This window comes from Aulostomus chinensis, chromosome 4 (assembly GCF_037954235.1).
Source record: "Aulostomus chinensis isolate RoL2024-O1b breed Wild chromosome 4, RoL_Achi_v1.0, whole genome shotgun sequence".
Lineage (NCBI taxonomy): Eukaryota > Metazoa > Chordata > Actinopteri > Syngnathiformes > Aulostomidae > Aulostomus > Aulostomus chinensis.
In genome coordinates this window covers 20,715,386-20,734,381 of record NC_141323.1, presented here as the reverse complement: position 1 = coordinate 20,734,381, position 18,996 = coordinate 20,715,386, and the positions used below count along the sequence as shown (strand labels likewise).

At 43.4% G+C, this 18,996-nt stretch overlaps 1 long non-coding RNA gene, 18 other non-coding genes and 6 pseudogenes across 19 annotated transcripts in view; all 25 read right to left on the bottom strand.

Moving 5' to 3' along the window:
- LOC147262968 (uncharacterized) overlaps positions 1–18,996 on the bottom strand; it is a 355,221-nt gene that overhangs the window by 244,587 nt on the left and 91,638 nt on the right. The gene's annotated exons all lie outside the window — the stretch shown is intronic.
- On the bottom strand, positions 6,123–6,241 carry LOC147263045 (5S ribosomal RNA). Its single transcript, XR_015114517.1, has one exon. It is a non-coding gene; the product is annotated as a 5S ribosomal RNA (ribosomal RNA).
- Positions 6,551–6,669, bottom strand: LOC147263044 (5S ribosomal RNA). Its single transcript, XR_015113650.1, has one exon. It is a non-coding gene; the product is annotated as a 5S ribosomal RNA (ribosomal RNA).
- On the bottom strand, positions 6,980–7,097 carry LOC147263043 (5S ribosomal RNA). Its single transcript, XR_015113523.1, has one exon. It is a non-coding gene; the product is annotated as a 5S ribosomal RNA (ribosomal RNA).
- Positions 7,407–7,525, bottom strand: LOC147263042 (5S ribosomal RNA). The gene has a single exon (XR_015115515.1). It is a non-coding gene; the product is annotated as a 5S ribosomal RNA (ribosomal RNA).
- Positions 7,835–7,953, bottom strand: LOC147263041 (5S ribosomal RNA; annotated as a pseudogene).
- Positions 8,264–8,372, bottom strand: LOC147263040 (5S ribosomal RNA; annotated as a pseudogene).
- On the bottom strand, positions 8,682–8,800 carry LOC147263039 (5S ribosomal RNA). Its single transcript, XR_015113318.1, has one exon. It is a non-coding gene; the product is annotated as a 5S ribosomal RNA (ribosomal RNA).
- Positions 9,111–9,229, bottom strand: LOC147263038 (5S ribosomal RNA). Its single transcript, XR_015113261.1, has one exon. It is a non-coding gene; the product is annotated as a 5S ribosomal RNA (ribosomal RNA).
- LOC147263037 (5S ribosomal RNA) lies at positions 9,540–9,658 on the bottom strand. The gene has a single exon (XR_015115593.1). It is a non-coding gene; the product is annotated as a 5S ribosomal RNA (ribosomal RNA).
- On the bottom strand, positions 9,968–10,086 carry LOC147263036 (5S ribosomal RNA). Its single transcript, XR_015115558.1, has one exon. It is a non-coding gene; the product is annotated as a 5S ribosomal RNA (ribosomal RNA).
- On the bottom strand, positions 10,396–10,514 carry LOC147263035 (5S ribosomal RNA). The gene has a single exon (XR_015113506.1). It is a non-coding gene; the product is annotated as a 5S ribosomal RNA (ribosomal RNA).
- Positions 10,824–10,942, bottom strand: LOC147263034 (5S ribosomal RNA; annotated as a pseudogene).
- Positions 11,253–11,371, bottom strand: LOC147263033 (5S ribosomal RNA). Its single transcript, XR_015115608.1, has one exon. It is a non-coding gene; the product is annotated as a 5S ribosomal RNA (ribosomal RNA).
- On the bottom strand, positions 11,681–11,799 carry LOC147263032 (5S ribosomal RNA). The gene has a single exon (XR_015113462.1). It is a non-coding gene; the product is annotated as a 5S ribosomal RNA (ribosomal RNA).
- Positions 12,109–12,227, bottom strand: LOC147263031 (5S ribosomal RNA). Its single transcript, XR_015113649.1, has one exon. It is a non-coding gene; the product is annotated as a 5S ribosomal RNA (ribosomal RNA).
- On the bottom strand, positions 12,538–12,656 carry LOC147263030 (5S ribosomal RNA; annotated as a pseudogene).
- Positions 12,966–13,084, bottom strand: LOC147263029 (5S ribosomal RNA). Its single transcript, XR_015113648.1, has one exon. It is a non-coding gene; the product is annotated as a 5S ribosomal RNA (ribosomal RNA).
- Positions 13,395–13,513, bottom strand: LOC147263028 (5S ribosomal RNA; annotated as a pseudogene).
- Positions 13,822–13,940, bottom strand: LOC147263027 (5S ribosomal RNA; annotated as a pseudogene).
- LOC147263026 (5S ribosomal RNA) lies at positions 14,250–14,368 on the bottom strand. Its single transcript, XR_015113647.1, has one exon. It is a non-coding gene; the product is annotated as a 5S ribosomal RNA (ribosomal RNA).
- Positions 14,679–14,798, bottom strand: LOC147263025 (5S ribosomal RNA). The gene has a single exon (XR_015113560.1). It is a non-coding gene; the product is annotated as a 5S ribosomal RNA (ribosomal RNA).
- Positions 15,108–15,226, bottom strand: LOC147263024 (5S ribosomal RNA). Its single transcript, XR_015113646.1, has one exon. It is a non-coding gene; the product is annotated as a 5S ribosomal RNA (ribosomal RNA).
- Positions 15,537–15,655, bottom strand: LOC147263023 (5S ribosomal RNA). Its single transcript, XR_015112949.1, has one exon. It is a non-coding gene; the product is annotated as a 5S ribosomal RNA (ribosomal RNA).
- LOC147263022 (5S ribosomal RNA) lies at positions 15,965–16,083 on the bottom strand. Its single transcript, XR_015115092.1, has one exon. It is a non-coding gene; the product is annotated as a 5S ribosomal RNA (ribosomal RNA).

The following is an 18,996-nucleotide window of genomic DNA, read 5'->3' as shown; positions in this document are numbered from 1 at the left end:
TCACCTCTTTATTAAATTTGAATAATACTTTGCTTTATAAAAAAAGAGACTACTTAGCTGGGAATTTGAAGAGAAACCATACCATTGTCAATCTTGTTTATTTCAATTTTGCCATTTGCTATGTTGAAAAATGTGTTTTTCCTGCAGAAAGTGTTTTCAAAAATATCCTTGTCCATGTCATGTAAGATTTGTAGGTGCGTCAAGAGTGTTGTGTAAAAAAACCCAAATATGTTTATTTTCTTCTTTTCATAGAGAGCGTAGTTTCTAGTTGTCCATATTGATTTTTTTGCAAAAGTGAGTATGGTATTTATGAGAGTCCTGTTCTGATCCTTTTGTTTCAGTGTTGTTCCAAAGAGAAGAGTCCATGTCCATAGTGTTTCATCTGTCAAACTGAAATTGCAGTGCTCTTGCAGTAGCATCCTTATGAAATTCCTGAATTTATCCGATTCCTTGCAGTTGATGAATAGATGCTCCTGGTCTTCCGGTTCTTTATTGCAGATTTGGCATGTCCTACTGTAGTTTTCCTTATTAATCTGGTGTAATTTGATTCCTGTGAAAATTCTCCTGTGTCTGATATTGAATTCTAGCTTGAAAGTATTGCTGTCCATGTAAGGTATGTTAAGGTTTTGCCAGATTTTTCCTATCGGTATTCCCTTGAATAATTGTGCCCAGTGTTTTTCTGCTTTTGGAGTGCATTTAATTGAGTTAATCCCTATGGTGTACCAGTCCTTTGTTTTCACCTGTGACAGCTCTTTCCCTGTGTACTGTGTGACAAGCTCAAGCGGTGGGAGTTCGGGGTCTGCTCTCGATTTGTCCGTGATGATTAAGTTTCTCCACAGTGAGGTTATGTTTCTGTTGATTTTGTTACCTAGTCCATTTAGGTAATCCTTTCTGCACGGTGTCCCTGTTTTTTTTAGTTGGGTTGTGACTTTCCTGAGACTGAACAGACCCCTTTCCCCCACCACTTGACCGACCCTTGTTATATTATGTTGCTGAAGTGCCCTGCATTTAAGTGTCCTACCATTGTGTGTGAAAAAGGTGTTTTCGAGAAAAGGTAACTGCAGCACATGACTTTTCTGACTGCACTTAGGCCTGAGGTGGGGCAGGAATTTGCCCCATGCCTCTAGCACCTCCTGGTAGAACATCGGAAGCGAGCCATGGCTTTTCCCAGGAAGGAGGTGATAAAGAGGGAGTTTCTCCCCCTCCCCGTACTCAGCCAGGTAGCCCGCCATTGTGTCCTCCCAGGGGTACTGCCTGTTCGAATCGAGAAAATTTCTAACTAATTTGGCCCTGAGTGCATCTTTTCTTGCACTGATGTCAATTAGTCCTAATCCCCCCTCCCTTTTATTAGCAATTATCACCCGATGAGCGATCGAATTTCCCTTTCCCCTCCAAAGGAAGGAGGAGATTGCTTCATTGAGCGAATTTAGTGCCCACTGCGGTAGCTCACAGGCCCCCAAAACATGATTAATTTTTGACAGTATTAAGGCATTGATGACAATTACCTTTCCTCTCAGGCTTAAACCCCTACTTCTCCATAAATTAAGTGTATTTTCTACCTTTTTTACAAGTTCTCTCCACCCTAAGTCCCTGGCTTCCCCTTCATTTTTACCAATGTATACACCCAGTATTTTCCTGTATTCTTTAGTGCTAAAACCCCAATTATTTTTTAAACTATTTTTACCGAATTCCATCATTTCTGACTTATTTCTGTTAACCTTAGCTCCTGATGCTTTTTCATATCTTTCTAGATGTTTTATAATATAATTTAAATTTTCTTCATTTTTAAACATTATATTGATATCATCCGCAAATTGTGCTATTTTAACGACTTTGTCTCTATAAGTTTTTATACCTATAATATTCTTATCATTCATTATACTTAAAGCTAGTGGCTCAGCAACAATACTGTATAAAAGAGCCGAAAGCGGGCATCCTTGCCTTACCGATCTTTTTAATTTGATCTTTTCTGTTAGTTGTCCATTTATCTTTATTTGACTGTATGCGTTATCGTATAATAATTTAATCCATCTAATAAAGCCTTCACCGTATCCAAATCTTTTTAAAGTTTTATATAAGAAAAGATGTTCTACTCTGTCGAATGCTTTCTCCAAATCAATTCCGAGCAGATACCCCCCCTGTGCTGCCATTGTCCTGACGGTATCCTTTATTGTAAGGATCGTATCTATGATGTCTCTATCTGGTATGCCGTATGCCTGTGTATTACCAATAATGGTTCCTATTGTAAGTTTAAGCCTGTTTGCCAGTGTTTTGGTCAGTATCTTGTAATCTGTATTGAGTAAACTTATTGGTCTATAGTTTGTTATATCCTGTTTTGAACCTTTATTTTTGTAGATAAGTGAAATTATTCCTGCAGTGAATGTATTGGATGTTCTCTGTTCCCGTTCCATTGAGTGGTACAATGACAGCAACAGGGGAGCTATCTGCTCTTTGAAACAAATATAAAATTCTGCTGTTAAACCATCTACCCCTGGACTTTTGTTTTTATTTAAGCTATCTATTGCCGTCTTTATCTCATTAATAGTAATTTGTGCATCAGACCATTCCTTATCCTCCACTGAAATACTAGTTTGGATATTTGATAACAACTTGTCTACCTCTTCGCTATTGCTATATCCATTATCAAATAATTCTTTATAAAACTCTGTAGTTACTCTTAGTATATTTTCTTGATCGTCATATTCTTTTCCAGTTATATCGTTGATTTTTTCTATTATAGTTTTGTTTTGTTTTTGCTTTTCGAGCCCCAAAAAATATGCGGTGCATTTTTCTCCTTCTACTAAATTTTTAACTCTGCTTCTTATCATTGCACCTCTGCATTTTATTTTTTCTATGTTTCCTAGTTTTGCTTTATATAATTCATAGTTTTCTGTGTTTCTGTTAGGTTCTTTATCAAATAATGCTATTTCATGATTGATTAATTTTCTTAGTCGATTTTCTTCCAGCTCCTCTCTCCACTTTTTCTCTTTACTATAATTTATACTACTTCTTTTAATTCTTTGCTTTAGAATTTCCCACTTTTCTATAAAATTATTTTCTATTTTCATTTCAATTTTTACATAATCAAGCAGTTTTGTGATTTTTTTAACGTAAGTTGAATCTGCCAGGAGGCTGGAGTTGAGGCACCAGGTACCTCCCCCCCTGAAACCTCCTGCAGCACCCAAGTAACACTCAATTGTTGCGTGATCACTCCATGCGTTATAATTATATTGTATTTTATTGATCTGTTTTGTTGCTTCAGGGGCCGCTAGACATAAATCTATTCTGGCTTGTTTCATTTTTCCCTGCACAACCTGTCTTCTGGAGTACTCTTTCTTGAATGGGTTGTGAATTCTCCATACATCTGTCAAATTGTGAATATTCATTAAATTATATAGCTCAGTTCTGCTTGTGTCATTCTTGTATACATTGTTAATTGATATATCATCCTTAGTTAATGCGATATTGAAATCTCCTATTATTATGGTTCTATGATCTATCCATCTGCTTATACTATTTAGAAACATTTTCCTTTCCTTTTCACAGTTACTGGCATATATGTTAACAATTCTGTATGTTCTATTGTTTATGCAAACATCTATAATAAGTATTCTACCTTTCTTGTCATGATATATTAACTTGCTATTGGTACTTATAGTCTTTTTTACTAAAATAGCTACGCCACAAGATTTACTTGTGCCGTTGCTAAAAAAGACATCTCCTTCCCACATTTTGCTTGCTGCTGCCACGCTATCCCCTTCCCACCTTGTCTCCTGTAAGCAGAGAATGTCACACTTGCTTTTAAGTAAAATGGCGGTCATCCTGCCATAAGTGCGGAGTCCATTGACATTAAGGGAGTGCAGCAGAAACATGGTCAGACCAAAAAAAACCTTTAAACAGCCAATTTTCCCTCAAGATTTTTTACCTCTCCCTCCTTCTTTCTTCTGTTTTTTCTTCATCGCAGCATCTTTTATTGAGGTGTGCTTTTTCCGAATATTTTTGATTGTGGCAAAGTCCATTTCCGAGTCACTGTTTGATCTACTCTGAGGAGGGAAGGTGGAGGGCACATTTAAGGTAGGTACCCTGGTGGATGTGGCTGCCGCCGGCTGCAATTCTCTTGGGGTATCCCCCACCTCCATTGATTCCAGGAGTTGAGAAGGCTCCGGCTCCTTTTCGGACCCGTTTCCTCCTCCATCCTTTCCTCTCTGCTGTGGGCCTGAGTCAGTGCTCATGTCATTCAGACTTGAACCAAGCCTTGTGCCTGGGCTCTGCACCACTTTAGGAGGGCTCTGGGTTCTCTGAGGGGCGTAACCCTCACCAGCAGCCTGCTTGGCGGCGCCACTACCCACCTCGTCATCTTCCTCCTCATCCTCCGTTCCTCCCTCACTTAAACCTTCCATCTCACTGTACAGCTCCTCAGATCCAGATTCCACCACAATATCCTCATCACTATAATTACAATTACATTCATCAATTTTGTTCCAACACACCTCACATTTCTGTATCTTATTAGGTTTCCTGTTGCACTCCCTTGCATAATGCCCCTGGACACCACACTTATGGCAGGAGAACTCAGGACAGTCCCTTAGGATGTGCCCCGGCTGGAGGCACATCCTACACACCCTAGCCTGCCTATCATGTATGACCCTGAAATATTCCGGTCCTATTGCTGTGTCAAACCGTGCTGAATAAGGCAGAGATTGGACCTTGTCTGTAAATTTTACTTTGAGAAACCGCGTCCCATCAGCAATTTGCGTACCCGGCCACATCCTCCTCCTCATAGTTGATGCAGCTGAGACTCCCCACCCTTCTAGCTTTTGTAAAATTTCCTCATCTCTGATGTAAGCTGGTAAGCTTAAAAAAGAAACCATGAGTTCATCATTACACAGATCTTTGACATGCACTGTGTTGTCCCCAATTTTGAAACCATCTAGGATTCTCTCTTTCCCTTTGATGTGTGACATGGTAATTTCATATTTCTGCGGCCCTGTCGCCCTACAGGCTATTAAACCTCCACACAGTGCTCTTATGCATCTCATTAATTCGAGAACTGGGACTTCATCCTGCCCAGTTACCTCGACACTGACCGTCAGTTCTCTGTCATACTTGTGGTCGCCACCCGCAGATTTCGCCGCTCCATGTCGCTGCTGCAGCTGCCTTTCCCCACCAGACGCCGCGTCTCTTTCCGCCGCCAATTCTCTCTCACTCTCCGTCGCCTCTCCAGTAGCTCCTCGCTGCCCAGGTCTTCTCGGAACCACGTCTTCAGCTCTGTTCTTCAGGCCACCAGCTCTCGTTGCCTGTGGACCGGCTCCAGCGCTCCTTCCACACATCTCCTCTGAATCAGCCGCTGCTCGCCGTCTTTCCCCCGCTGTCGCTGCGGAAGCCGCTCTCGCATTTCCCTCCGGCAGTTTTCCTTCCGACTTCTTCATGTTTCGTTTCTGATTGTTTCTTTTAACAAGCAACCATTTTTCATTTTCTTCACCTGTTTGTGCGTTTATGTCAAGTCCGTTTTCCATGCTCGTAATCTGAAATCCGTTTGCAGAGTTCAAATCCATTTGGTCCGTCCGAAAGTTTTCCATTAGGAAAAAAAAAACTCAAATTGACCTCCCCCGATCAGTATAAAAACTGTCGGGGGGAAAAAATGTTCACTCTAAAAACGAACCAAAAATGCACGGAAAATAAGGAAGAACAATGAAAAAGGCTGAAAAAAACGAAAGAAATGGGAAAAACGGAGTCCGCGACCTCCGTGTGTCGTGCTGTCAGCGTACCGTCTGATTGGCGCATGCGTGTTCAGAGTGGTATGGCCGTAAGCTCTTGACTCTCACACACATGGGCTCTATATCCATTTCACTCACTTTACAACCTCAAAAAAAATGTGATGTGCAACAGCCTCACGGCCTTTTTACACACCAAATAGTTGTCCTGTCAATACAAAGAAAAGAATGTTGATGTCATCTAGAGAAAAGTACTGCATCTGCAATCTGTCTACTTCAAATTACACACTGCATGACATTCCATTCGAAAGCTGTGGAGGGCGCTTCAAGAAAAGGTGTGTGAGGGAAGTTCGCTCATGCTGGTCCCCAAACACTCAAAGCTGCCCTTTCCTCACAATGAAACAAAAAAGCTTACAGCACCTGGTATTCCCAGGCAGTCTTCCATCCAAGTACTAACCAGGCCCGACCCTGCTTAGCTTCCGAGATCAGACGAGATCGGGCGTGTTCAGAGTAGTATGGCCATAAGCCTTTGACTCTGACACACATGGGCTCTATATCCATTTCACACAATTTACAACCTCAGAAAAAAAGTGATGCGCAACAGCCTCAAGGTCTTTTCACACGCCAAATCGGTGTCCTGTCAATAAAAGAAAAGAATGTTGATGTCATCGAGAGAAAAGTACTGCATCTGCCATCTGTCTTCTTCAAATTAACCACTGCATGAAATTCCATTCCAAAGCTGAAGAGGGCCCTTCAAGAAAAGGTGTGTGAGGGAAGCTCGCTCATGCTGGTCCCCAAAGTCTCAAAGCGGCCCTTTCCTCACAATGAAACAAAAAAGCTTACAGCACCTGGTATTCCCAGGCGGTCTTCCATCCAAGTACTAACCAGGCCCGACCCTGCTAAGCTTCCGAGATCAGACGAGATCGGGCGTGTTCAGAGTGGTATGGCCGTAAGCCCTTGACTCTCACACACATGGGCTCTATATCCATTTCACTCACTTTACAACCTCAAAAAAAATGTGATGTGCAACAGCCTCACGGCCTTTTTACACACCAAATAGTTGTCCTGTCAATACAAAGAAAAGAATGTTGATGTCATCTAGAGACAAGTACTGCATCTGCAATCTGTCTACTTCAAATTACACACTGCATGACATTCCATTCGAAAGCTGTGGAGGGCGCTTCAAGAAAAGGTGTGTGAGGGAAGTTCGCTCATGCTGGACCCCAAACACTCAAAGCTGCCCTTTCCTCACAATGAAACAAAAAAGCTTACAGCACCTGGTATTCCAGGCGGTCTCCCATCCAAGTACTAACCAGGCCCGACCCTGCTTAGCTTCCGAGATCAGACGAGATCGGGCGTGTTCAGAGTGGTATGGCCGTAAGCCCTTGACTCTTACACACATGGGCTCTATATCCATTTCACTCACTTTACAACCTCAGAAAAAAAGTGAAGCGCCAAAGCCTCAGGGTCTTTTCACACGCCAAATCGGTGTCCTGTCAATAAAAGAAAAGAATGTTGATGTCATCTAGAGAAAAGTACTGCATCTGCCATCTGTCTACTTCAAATTAACCACTGCAAGACATTCCATTCCAAAGCTGTGGAGGGCGCTTCAAGAAAAGGTGTGTGAGGGAAGCTCGCTCATGCTGGTCCCCAAACACTCAAAGCTGCCCTTTCCTCACAAAGAAATAAAAAAGCTTACAGCACCTGGTATTCCCAGGCGGTCTCCCATCCAAGTACTAACCAGGCCCAACCCTGCTTAGCTTCCGAGATCAGACGAGATCAGGCGTGTTCAGAGTGGTATGGCCGTAAGCTCTTGACTCTCACACACATGGGCTCTATATCCATTTCACACACTTTACAACCTCAGAAAAAAAGTGATGCGCAACAGCCTCAGGGTCTTTTCACACGCCAAATCGGTGTCCTGTCAATAAAACAAAAGAATGTTGATGTCATCGAGAGAAAAGTACTGCATCTGCCATCTGTCTTCTTCAAATTAACCACTGCATGAAATTCCATTCCAAAGCTGCAGAGGGCCCTTCAAGAAAAGGTGTGTGAGGGAAGCTCGCTCATGCTGGTCCCCAAAGTCTCAAAGCGGCCCTTTCCTCACAATGAAACAAAAAAGCTTACAGCACCTGGTATTCCCAGGCGGTCTTCCATCCAAGTAATAACCAGGCCCGACCCTGCTAAGCTTCCGAGATCAGACGAGATCGGGCGTGTTCAGATTGGTATGGCCGTAAGCCCTTGACTCTCACACACATGGGCTCTATATCCATTTCACTCACTTCACAACCTCAAAAAAAATGTGATGTGCAACAGCCTCACGGCCTTTTTACACACCAAATAGTTGTCCTGTCAATACAAAGAAAAGAATGTTGATGTCATCTAGAGAAAAGTACTGCATCTGCAATCTGTCTACTTCAAATTACACACTGCATGACATTCCATTCGAAAGCTGTGGAGGGCGCTTCAAGAAAAGGTGTGTGAGGGAAGTTCGCTCATGCTGGTCCCCAAACACTCAAAGCTGCCCTTTCCTCACAATGAAACAAAAAAGCTTACAGCACCTGGTATTCCCAGGCGGTCTCCCATCCAAGTACTAACCAGGCCCGACCCTGCTTAGCTTCCGAGATCAGGCGTGTTCAGAGTGGTATGGCCTTAAGCCCTTGACTCTTACACACATGGGCTCTATATCCATTTCACTCACTTTACAACCTCAGAAAAAAAGTGAAGTGCAAAAGCCTCAGGGTCTTTTCACACGCCAAATAGGTGTCCTGTCAATAAAAGAAAAGAATGTTGATGTCATCTAGAGAAAAGTACTGCATCTGCCATCTGTCTACTTCAAATTAACCACTGCATGACATTCCATTCCAAAGCTGTGGAGGGCGCTTCAAGAAAAGGTGTGTGAGGGAAGCTCGCTCATGCTGGTCCCCAAAGACTCAAAGCTGCCCTTTCCTCACAAAGAAATAAAAAATCTTACAGCACCTGGTATTCCCAGGCGGTCTTCCATCCAAGTACTAACCAGGCCCGACCCTGCTTAGCTTCCGAGATCAGACGAGATCGGGCGTGTTCAGAGTGGTATGGCCGTAAGCCCTTGACTCTGACACACATGGGCTCTATATCCATTTCACACAATTTACAACCTCAGAAAAAATGTGATGCGCAACAGCCTCAGGGTCTTTTCACACGCCAAATAGTTGTCCTGTCAATACAAAGAAAAGAATGTTGATGTCATCGAGAGAAAAGTACTGCATCTGCAATCTGTCTACTTCAAATTACACACTGCATGACATTCCATTCGAAAGCTGTGGAGGGCGCTTCAAGAAAAGGTGTGTGAGGGAAGTTCGCTCATGCTGGTCCCCAAACACTCAAAGCTGCCCTTTCCTCACAATGAAACAAAAAAGCTTACAGCACCTGGTATTCCCAGGCGGTCTCCCATCCAAGTACTAACCAGGCCCGACCCTGCTTAGCTTCCGAGATCAGACGAGATCGGGCGTGTTCAGAGTGGTATGGCCGTAAGCCCTTGACTCTGACACACATGGGCTCTATATCCATTTCACACAATTTACAACCTCAGAAAAAATGTGATGCGCAACAGCCTCAGGGTCTTTTCACACGCCAAATAGTTGTCCTGTCAATACAAAGAAAAGAATGTTGATGTCATCGAGAGAAAAGTACTGCATCTGCAATCTGTCTACTTCAAATTACACACTGCATGACATTCCATTCGAAAGCTGTGGAGGGCGCTTCAAGAAAAGGTGTGTGAGGGAAGTTCGCTCATGCTGGTCCCCAAACACTCAAAGCTGCCCTTTCCTCACAATGAAACAAAAAAGCTTACAGCACCTGGTATTCCCAGGCGGTCTCCCATCCAAGTACTAACCAGGCCCGACCCTGCTTAGCTTCCGAGATCAGACGAGATCAGGCGTGTTCAGAGTGGTATGGCCGTAAGCCCTTGACTCTTACACACATGGGCTCTATATCCATTTCACTCACTTTACAACCTCAGAAAAAAAGTGAAGCGCAAAAGCCTCAGGGTCTTTTCACACGCCAAATAGGTGTCCTGTCAATAAAAGAAAAGAATGTTGATGTCATCTAGAGAAAAGTACTGCATCTGCCATCTGTCTACTTCAAATTAACCACTGCATGACATTCCATTCCAAAGCTGTGGAGGGCGCTTCAAGAAAAGGTGTGTGAGGGAAGCTCGCTCATGCTGGTCCCCAAAGACTCAAAGCTGCCCTTTCCTCACAATGAAACAAAAAAGCTTACAGCACCTGGTATTCCCAGGCGGTCTCCCATCCAAGTACTAACCAGGTCCGACCCTGCTTAGCTTCCGAGATCAGACGAGATCGGGCGTGTTCAGAGTGGTATGGCCGTAAGCCCTTGACTCTTACACACATGGGCTCTATATCCATTTCACTCACTTTACAAACTCAGAAAAAAAGTGAAGCGCAAAAGCCTCAGGGTCTTTTCACACGCCAAATAGGTGTCCTGTCAATAAAAGAAAAGAATGTTGATGTCATCTAGAGAAAAGTACTGCATCTGCCATCTGTCTACTTCAAATTAACCACTGCATGACATTCCATTCCAAAGCTGTGGAGGGCGCTTCAAGAAAAGGTGTGTGAGGGAAGCTCGCTCATGCTGGTCCCCAAAGACTCAAAGCTGCCCTTTCCTCACAAAGAAATAAAAAAGCTTACAGCACCTGGTATTCCCAGGCGGTCTTCCATCCAAGTACTAACCAGGCCCGAACCTGCTTAGCTTCCGAGATCAGACGAGATCGGGCGTGTTCAGAGTGGTATGGCCGTAAGCTCTTGACTCTCACACACATGGGCTCTATATCCATTTCACACAATTTACAACCTCAAAAAAAAAGGGATGCGCAACAGCCTCAGGGTCTTTTCACACGCCAAATAGGTGTCCTGTCAATAAAAGAAAAGAATGTTGATGTCATCGAGAGAAAAGTACTGCATCTGCCATCTGTCTTCTTCAAATTAACCACTGCATGAAATTCCATTCCAAAGCTGCAGAGGGCGCTTCAAGAAAAGGTGTGTGAGGGAAGCTCGCTCATGCTGGTCCCCAAAGACTCAAAGCGGCCCTTTCCTCACAATGAAACAAAAAAGCTTACAGCACCTGGTATTCCCAGGCGGTCTTCCATCCAAGTACTAACCAGGCCCGACCCTGCTAAGCTTCAGAGATCAGACGAGATCGGGCGTGTTCAGAATGGTATGGCCGTAAGCCCTTGACTCTCACACACATGGGCTCTATATCCATTTCACTCACTTTACAACCTCAAAAAAAATGTGATGTGCAACAGCCTCACGGTCTTTTTACACACCAAATAGTTGTCCTGTTAATACAAAGAAAAAAATGTTGATGTCATCTAGAGAAAAGTACTGCATCTGCAATCTGTCTACTTCAAATTACACACTGCATGACATTCCATTCGAAAGCTGTTGAGGGCGCTTCAAGAAAATGTGTGTGAGGGAAGCTCGCTCATGCTGGTCCCCAAACACTCAAAGCTGCCCTTTCCTCACAATGAAACAAAAAAGCTTACAGCACCTGGTATTCCCAGGCGGTCTTCCATCCAAGTACTAACCAGGCCCGACCCTGCTTAGCTTCCGAGATCAGACGAGATCGGGCGTGTTCAGAGTGGTATGGCCGTAAGCCCTTGACTCTTACACACATGGGCTCTATATCCATTTCACTCACTTTACAACCTCAGAAAAAAAGTGAAGCGCAAAAGCCTCAGGGTCTTTTCACACGCCAAATAGGTGTCCTGTCAATAAAAGAAAAGAATGTTGATGTCATCTAGAGAAAAGTACTGCATCTGCCATCTGTCTACTTCAAATTAACCACTGCATGACATTCCATTCCAAAGCTGTGGAGGGCGCTTCAAGAAAAGGTGTGTGAGGGAAGCTCGCTCATGCTGGTCCCCAAAGACTCAAAGCTGCCCTTTCCTCACAAAGAAATAAAAAAGCTTACAGCACCTGGTATTCCCAGGCGGTCTTCCATCCAAGTACTAACCAGGCCCGACCCTGCTTAGCTTCCGAGATCAAACGAGATCGGGCGTGTTCAGAGTGGTATGGCCGTAAGAACTTGACTCTGACACACATGGGCTCTATATCCATTTCACACAATTTACAACCTCAGAAAAAAAGTGATGCGCCAAAACCTCAGGGTCTTTTCACACGCCAAATAGGTGTCCTGTCAATAAAAGAAAAGAATGTTGATGTCATCGAGAGAAAAGTACTGCATCTGCCATCTGTCTTCTTCAAATTAACCACTGCATGAAATTCCATTCCAAAGCTGCAGAGGGCGCTTCAAGAAAAGGTGTGTGAGGGAAGCTCGCTCATGCTGGTCCCCAAAGACTCAAAGCGGCCCTTTCCTCACAATGAAACAAAAAAGCTTACAGCACCTGGTATTCCCAGGCGGTCTTCCATCCAAGTACTAACCAGGCCCGACCCTGCTAAGCTTCCGAGATCAGACGAGATCGGGCGTGTTCAGAGTGGTATGGCCGTAAGCCCTTGACTCTCACACACATGGGCTCTATATCCATTTCACTCACTTTACAACCTCAAAAAAAATGTGATGTGCAACAGCCTCAGGGTCTTTTTACACACCAAATAGTTGTCCTGTCAATACAAAGAAAAAAATGTTGATGTCATCTAGAGAAAAGTACTGCATCTGCAATCTGTCTACTTCAAATTACACACTGCATGACATTCTATTCGAAAGCTGTGGAGGGCGCTTCAAGAAAATGTGTGTGAGGGAAGCTCGCTCATGCTGGTCCCCAAACACTCAAAGCTGCACTTTCCTCACAATGAAACAAAAAAGCTTACAGCATCTGGTATTCCCAGGCGGTCTCCCATCCAAGTACTAACCAGGCACAACCCTGCTTAGCTTCCGAGATCAGACGAGATCAGGCATGTTCAGAGTGGTATGGCCGTAAGCCTTTGACACTGACACACATGGGCTCTATATCCATTTCACACAATTTACAACCTCAGAAAAAAAGTGATGCGCAACAGCCTCAGGGTCTTTTCACACGCCAAATCGGTGTCCTGTCAATAAAAGAAAAGAATGTTGATGTCATCGAGAGAAAAGTACTGCATCTGCCATCTGTCTTCTTCAAATTAACCACTGCATGAAATTCCATTCCAAAGCTGCAGAGGGCGCTTCAAGAAAAGGTGTGTGAGGGAAGCTCGCTCATGCTGGTCCCCAAAGACTCAAAGCGGCCCTTTCCTCACAATGAAACAAAAAAGCTTACAGCACCTGGTATTCCCAGGCGGTCTTCCATCCAAGTACTAACCAGGCCCGACCCTGCTAAGCTTCCGAGATCAGACGAGATCGGGCGTGTTCAGAGTGGTATGGCCGTAAGCCCTTGACTCTCACACACATGGGCTCTATATCCATTTCACTCACTTTACAACCTCAAAAAAAATGTGATGTGCAACAGCCTCACGGTCTTTTTACACACCAAATAGTTGTCCTGTCAATACAAAGAAAAAAATGTTGATGTCATCTAGAGAAAAGTACTGCATCTGCAATCTGTCTACTTCAAATTACACACTGCATGACATTCCATTCGAAAGCTGTGGAGGGCACTTCAAGAAAAGGTGTGTGAGGGAAGCTCGCTCATGCTGGTCCCCAAAGACTCAAAGCTGCCCTTTCCTCACAAAGAAATAAAAAAGCTTACAGCACCTGGTATTCCCAGGCGGTCTTCCATCCAAGTACTAACCAGGCCCGACCCTGCTTAGCTTCCGAGATTAGACGAGATCGGGCGTGTTCAGAGTAGTATGGCCATAAACCTTTGACCCTGACACACATGGGCTCTATATCCATTTCACACAATTTACAACCTCAGAAAAAAAGTGATGCGCAACAGCCTCAGGGTCTTTTCACACGCCAAATCGGTGTCCTGTCAATAAAAGAAAAGAATGTTGATGTCATCGAGAGAAAAGTACTGCATCTGCCATCTGTCTTCTTCAAATTAACCACTGCATGAAAATCCATTCCAAAGCTGCAGCGGGCGCTTCAAGAAAAGGTGTGTGAGGGAAGCTCGCTCATGCTGGTCCCCAAAGACTCAAAGCGGCCCTTTCCTCACAATGAAACAATAAGCTTTCAGCACCTGGTATTCCCAGGCGGTCTTCCATCCAAGTACTAACCAGGCCCGACCCTGCTAAGCTTCCGAGATCAGATGAGATCGGGCGTGTTCAGAGTGCTATGGCCGTAAGCCCTTGACTCTCACACACATGGGCTCTATATCCATTTCACACAATTTACAACCTCAGAAAAAAAGTGATGCGCAACAGCCTCAGGGTCTTTTCACACGCCAAATCGGTGTCCTGTCAATAAAAGAAAAGAATGTTGATGTCATCGAGAGAAAAGTACTGCATCTGCCATCTGTCTTCTTCAAATTAACCACTGCATGAAATTCCATTCCAAAGCTGCAGAGGGCGCTTCAAGAAAAGGTGTGTGAGGGAAGCTCGCTCATGCTGGTCCCCAAAGACTCAAAGCGGCCCTTTCCTCACAATGAAACAAAAAAGCTTACAGCACCTGGTATTCCCAGGCGGTCTTCCATCCAAGTACTAACCAGGCCCGACCCTGCTAAGCTTCCGAGATCAGACGAGATCGGGCGTGTTCAGAGTGGTATGGCCGTAAGCCCTTGACTCTCACACACATGGGCTCTATATCCATTTCACTCACTTTACAACCTCAAAAAAAATGTGATGTGCAACAGCCTCACGGTCTTTTTACACACCAAATAGTTGTCCTGTCAATCCAAAGAAAAAAATGTTGATGTCATCTAGAGAAAAGTACTGCATCTGCAATCTGTCTACTTCAAATTACACACTGCATGACATTCCATTCGAAAGCTGTGGAGGGCGCTTCAAGAAAAGGTGTGTGAGGGAAGCTCGCTCATGCTGGTCCCCAAACACTCAAAGCTGCCCTTTCCTCACAATGAAACAAAAAAGCTTACAGCACCTGGTAATCCCCAGGCGGTCTCCCATCCAAGTACTAACCAGGCCCAACCCTGCTTAGCTTCCGAGATCAGACGAGATCGGGCGTGTTCAGAGTGGTATGGCCGTAAGCTCTTGACTCTCACACACATGGGCTCTATATCCATTTCACACACTTTACAACCTCAGAAAAAAAGTGATGCGCAACAGCCTCAGGGTCTTTTCACACGCCAAATCGGTGTCCTGTCAATAAAACAAAAGAATGTTGATGTCATCGAGAGAAAAGTACTGCATCTGCCATCTGTCTTCTTCAAATTAACCACTGCATGAAATTCCATTCCAAAGCTGCAGAGGGCCCTTCAAGAAAAGGTGTGTGAGGGAAGCTCGCTCATGCTGGTCCCCAAAGTCTCAAAGCGGCCCTTTCCTCACAATGAAACAAAAAAGCTTACAGCACCTGGTATTCCCAGGCGGTCTTCCATCCAAGTACTAACCAGGCCCGACCCTGCTAAGCTTCCGAGATCAGACGAGATCGGGCGTGTTCAGAGTGGTATGGCCGTAAGCCCTTGACTCTCACACACATGGGCTCTATATCCATTTCACTTACTTTACAACCTCAAAAAAAATGTGATGTGCAACAGCCTCACGGCCTTTTTACACACCAAATAGTTGTCCTTTCAATACAAAGAAAAGAATGTTGATGTCATCTAGAGAAAAGTACTGCATCTGCAATCTGTCTACTTCAAATTACACACTGCATGACATTCCATTCGAAAGCTGTGGAGGGCGCATCAAGAAAAGGTGTGTGAGGGAAGTTCGCTCATGCTGGTCCCCAAACACTCAAAGCTGCCCTTTCCTCACAATGAAACAAAAAAGCTTACAGAACCTGGTATTCCCAGGGGGTCTCCCATCCAAGTACTAACCAGGCCCAACCCTGCTTAGCTTCCGAGATCAGACGAGATCGGGCGTGTTCAGAGTGGTATGGCCGTAAGCCCTTGACTCTTACACACATGGGCTCTATATCCATTTCACTCACTTTACAACCTCAGAAAAAAAGTGAAGCGCAAAAGCCTCAGGGTCTTTTCACACGCCAAATAGGTGTCCTGTCAATAAAAGAAAAGAATGTTGATGTCATCTAGAGAAAAGTACTGCATCTGCCATCTGTCTACTTCAAATTAACCACTGCATGACATTCCATTCCAAAGCTGTGGAGGGCGCTTCAAGAAAAGGTGTGTGAGGGAAGCTCGCTCATGCTGGTCCCCAAAGACTCAAAGCTGCCCTTTCCTCACAAAGAAATAAAAAAGCTTACAGCACCTGGTATTCCCAGGCAGTCTTCCATCCAAGTACTAACCAGGCCCGACCCTGCTCAGCTTCCGAGATCAGACGAGATCGGGCGTGTTCAGAGTGGTATGACCGTAAGCCCTTGACTCTGACACACATGGGCTCTATATCCATTTCACACAATTTACAACCTCAGAAAAAAAGTGATGCGCAACAGCCTCAGGGTCTTTTCACACGCCAAATACGTGTCCTGTCAATAAAAGAAAAGAATGTTGATGTCATCGAGAGAAAAGTACTGCATCTGCCATCTGTCTTCTTCAAATTAACCACTGCATGAAATTCCATTCCAAAGCTGCAGAGGGCGCTTCAAGAAAAGGTGTGTGAGGGAAGCTCGCTCATGCTGGTCCCCAAAGACTCAAAGCGGCCCTTTCCTCACAATGAAACAAAAAAGCTTACAGCACCTGGTATTCCCAGGCGGTCTTCCATCCAAGTACTAACCAGGCCCGACCCTGCTAAGCTTCCGAGATCAGACGAGATCGGGCGTGTTTTTGTTTTTGTTTTTTTTTTTTTTTGTCTTTTATTATCAAAAATACATCATACATTTTTACCAACTGTACATTCTTATTTACATGACAAAATTTAACAATTATATAAAAAATAAATTCCTTCAGGAAAGAAATCTTACCAAAAAAAAAAACCCCACCCTTGATACACCTCGAACTTGATGAAAACACCATCAGAGTTTTTTTTTTTTTTTTTTAATTAAGTTAAATTTAGACAAATAAACCAACACTATGTGCCTACAGCCACTGGAGCAATGCAGGTCATTCCAAAAAAAAATAAATAAAAATTAAAGAGAGACAAAAAAAACTCATGGGACTAAAAAGAACAAATTCCTGTCGTGAAGTGTCACACACACAATTTTTTTTTTTTTTTAAATGAAATTTTATCAAAATGAAATGTTAAACACACCAAAAACATAAACCACCCAATTTGCTCACCCCTTTATTAAATTTGAAAAATACTTTGCTTTATAAAAAAAAGAGACTACTTAGCTGGGAATTTGAAGAGAAAACATACCATTGTCAATCTTGTTTATTTCAATTTTGCCATTTGCTATGTTGAAAAATGTGTTTTTCCTGCAGAAAGTGTTTTCAAAAATATCCTTGTCCATGTCATGTAAGATTTGTAGGTGCGTCAAGAGTGTTGTGTAAAAAACCCCAAATATGTTTATTTTCTTCTTTTCATAGAGAGCGTAGTTTCTAGTTGTCCATATTGATTTTTTTGCAAAAGTGAGTATGGTATTTATGAGAGTCCTGTTCTGATCCTTTTGTTTCAGTGTTGTACCAAAGAGAAGAGTCCATGTCCATAGTGTTTCATCTGTCAAACTGAAATTGCAGTGCTCTTGCAGTAGCATCCTGATGAAATTCCTGAATTTATCCGATTCCTTGCAGTTGATGAATAGATGCTCCTGGTCTTCCGGTTCTTTATTGCAGATTTGGCATGTCCTACTGTAGTTTTCCTTATTAATCTGGTGTAATTTGATTCCTGTGAAAATTCTCCTGTGTCTGATATTTAATTCTAGCTTGAAAGTATTGCTGTCCATGTAAGGTATGTTAAGGTTTTGCCAGATTTTTCCTATCGGTATTCCCTTGAATAATTGTGCCCAGTGTTTTTCTGCTTTTGGAGTGCGTTTAATTGAGTTAATCCCTATGGTGTACCAGTCCTTTGTTTTCACCTGTGACAGCTCTTTCCCTGTGTACTGTGTGACAAGCTCAAGCGGTGGGAGTTCGGGGTCTGCTCTCGATTTGTCCGTGATGATTAAGTTTCTCCACAGTGAGGTTATGTTTCTGTTGATTTTGTTACCTAGTCCATTTAGGTAATCCTTTCTGCACGGTGTCCCTGTTTTTTTGAGTTGGGTTGTGACTTTCCTGAGACTGAACAGACCCCTTTCCCCCACCACTTGACCGACCCTTGTTATATTATGTTGCTGAAGTGCCCTGCATTTAAGTGTCCTACCATTGTGTGTGAAAAAGGTGCTTTCGAGAAAAGGTAACTGCAGCACATGACTTTTCTGACTGCACTTAGGCCTGAGGTGGGGCAGGAATTTGCCCCATGCCTCTAGCACCTCCTGGTAGAACATCGGTAGCGAGCCATGGCTTTTCCCAGGAAGGAGGTGATAAAGAGGGAGTTTCTCCCCCTCCCCGTACTCAGCCAGGTAGCCCGCCATTGTGTCCTCCCAGGGGTACTGCCTGTTCGAATCGAGAAAATTTCTAACTAATTTGGCCCTGAGTGCATCTTTTTTTGCACTGATGTCAATTAGTCCTAATCCCCCCTCCCTTTTATTAGCAATTATCACCCGATGAGCGATCGAATTTCCCTTTCCCCTCCAAAGGAAGGAGGAGATCGCTTCATTGAGCGAATTTAGTGCCCACTGCGGTAGCTCACAGGCCCCCAAAACATGATTAATTTTTGACAGTATTAAGGCATTGATGACAATTACCTTTCCTCTCAGGCTTAAACCCCTACTTCTCCATAAATTAAGTGTATTTTCTACCTTTTTTACAAGTTCTCTCCACCCTAAGTCCCTGGCTTCCCCTTCATTTTTACCAATGTATACACCCAGTATTTTCCTGTATTCTTTAGTGCTAAAACCCCAATTATTTTTTAAACTATTTTTACCGAATTCCATCATTTCTGACTTATTTCTGTTAACCTTAGCTCCTGATGCTTTTTCATATCTTTCTAGATGTTTTATAATATAATTTAAATTTTCTTCATTTTTAAACATTATATTGATATCATCCGCAAATTGTGCTATTTTAACGACTTTGTCTCTATATGTTTTTATACCTATAATATTCTTATCATTCATTATACTTAAAGCTAGTGGCTCAGCAACAATACTGTATAAAAGAGCTGAAAGCGGGCATCCTTGCCTTACCGATCTTTTTAATTTGATCTTTTCTGTTAGTTGTCCATTTATCTTTATTTGACTGTATGCGTTATCGTATAATAATTTAATCCATCTAATAAAGCCTTCACCGTATCCA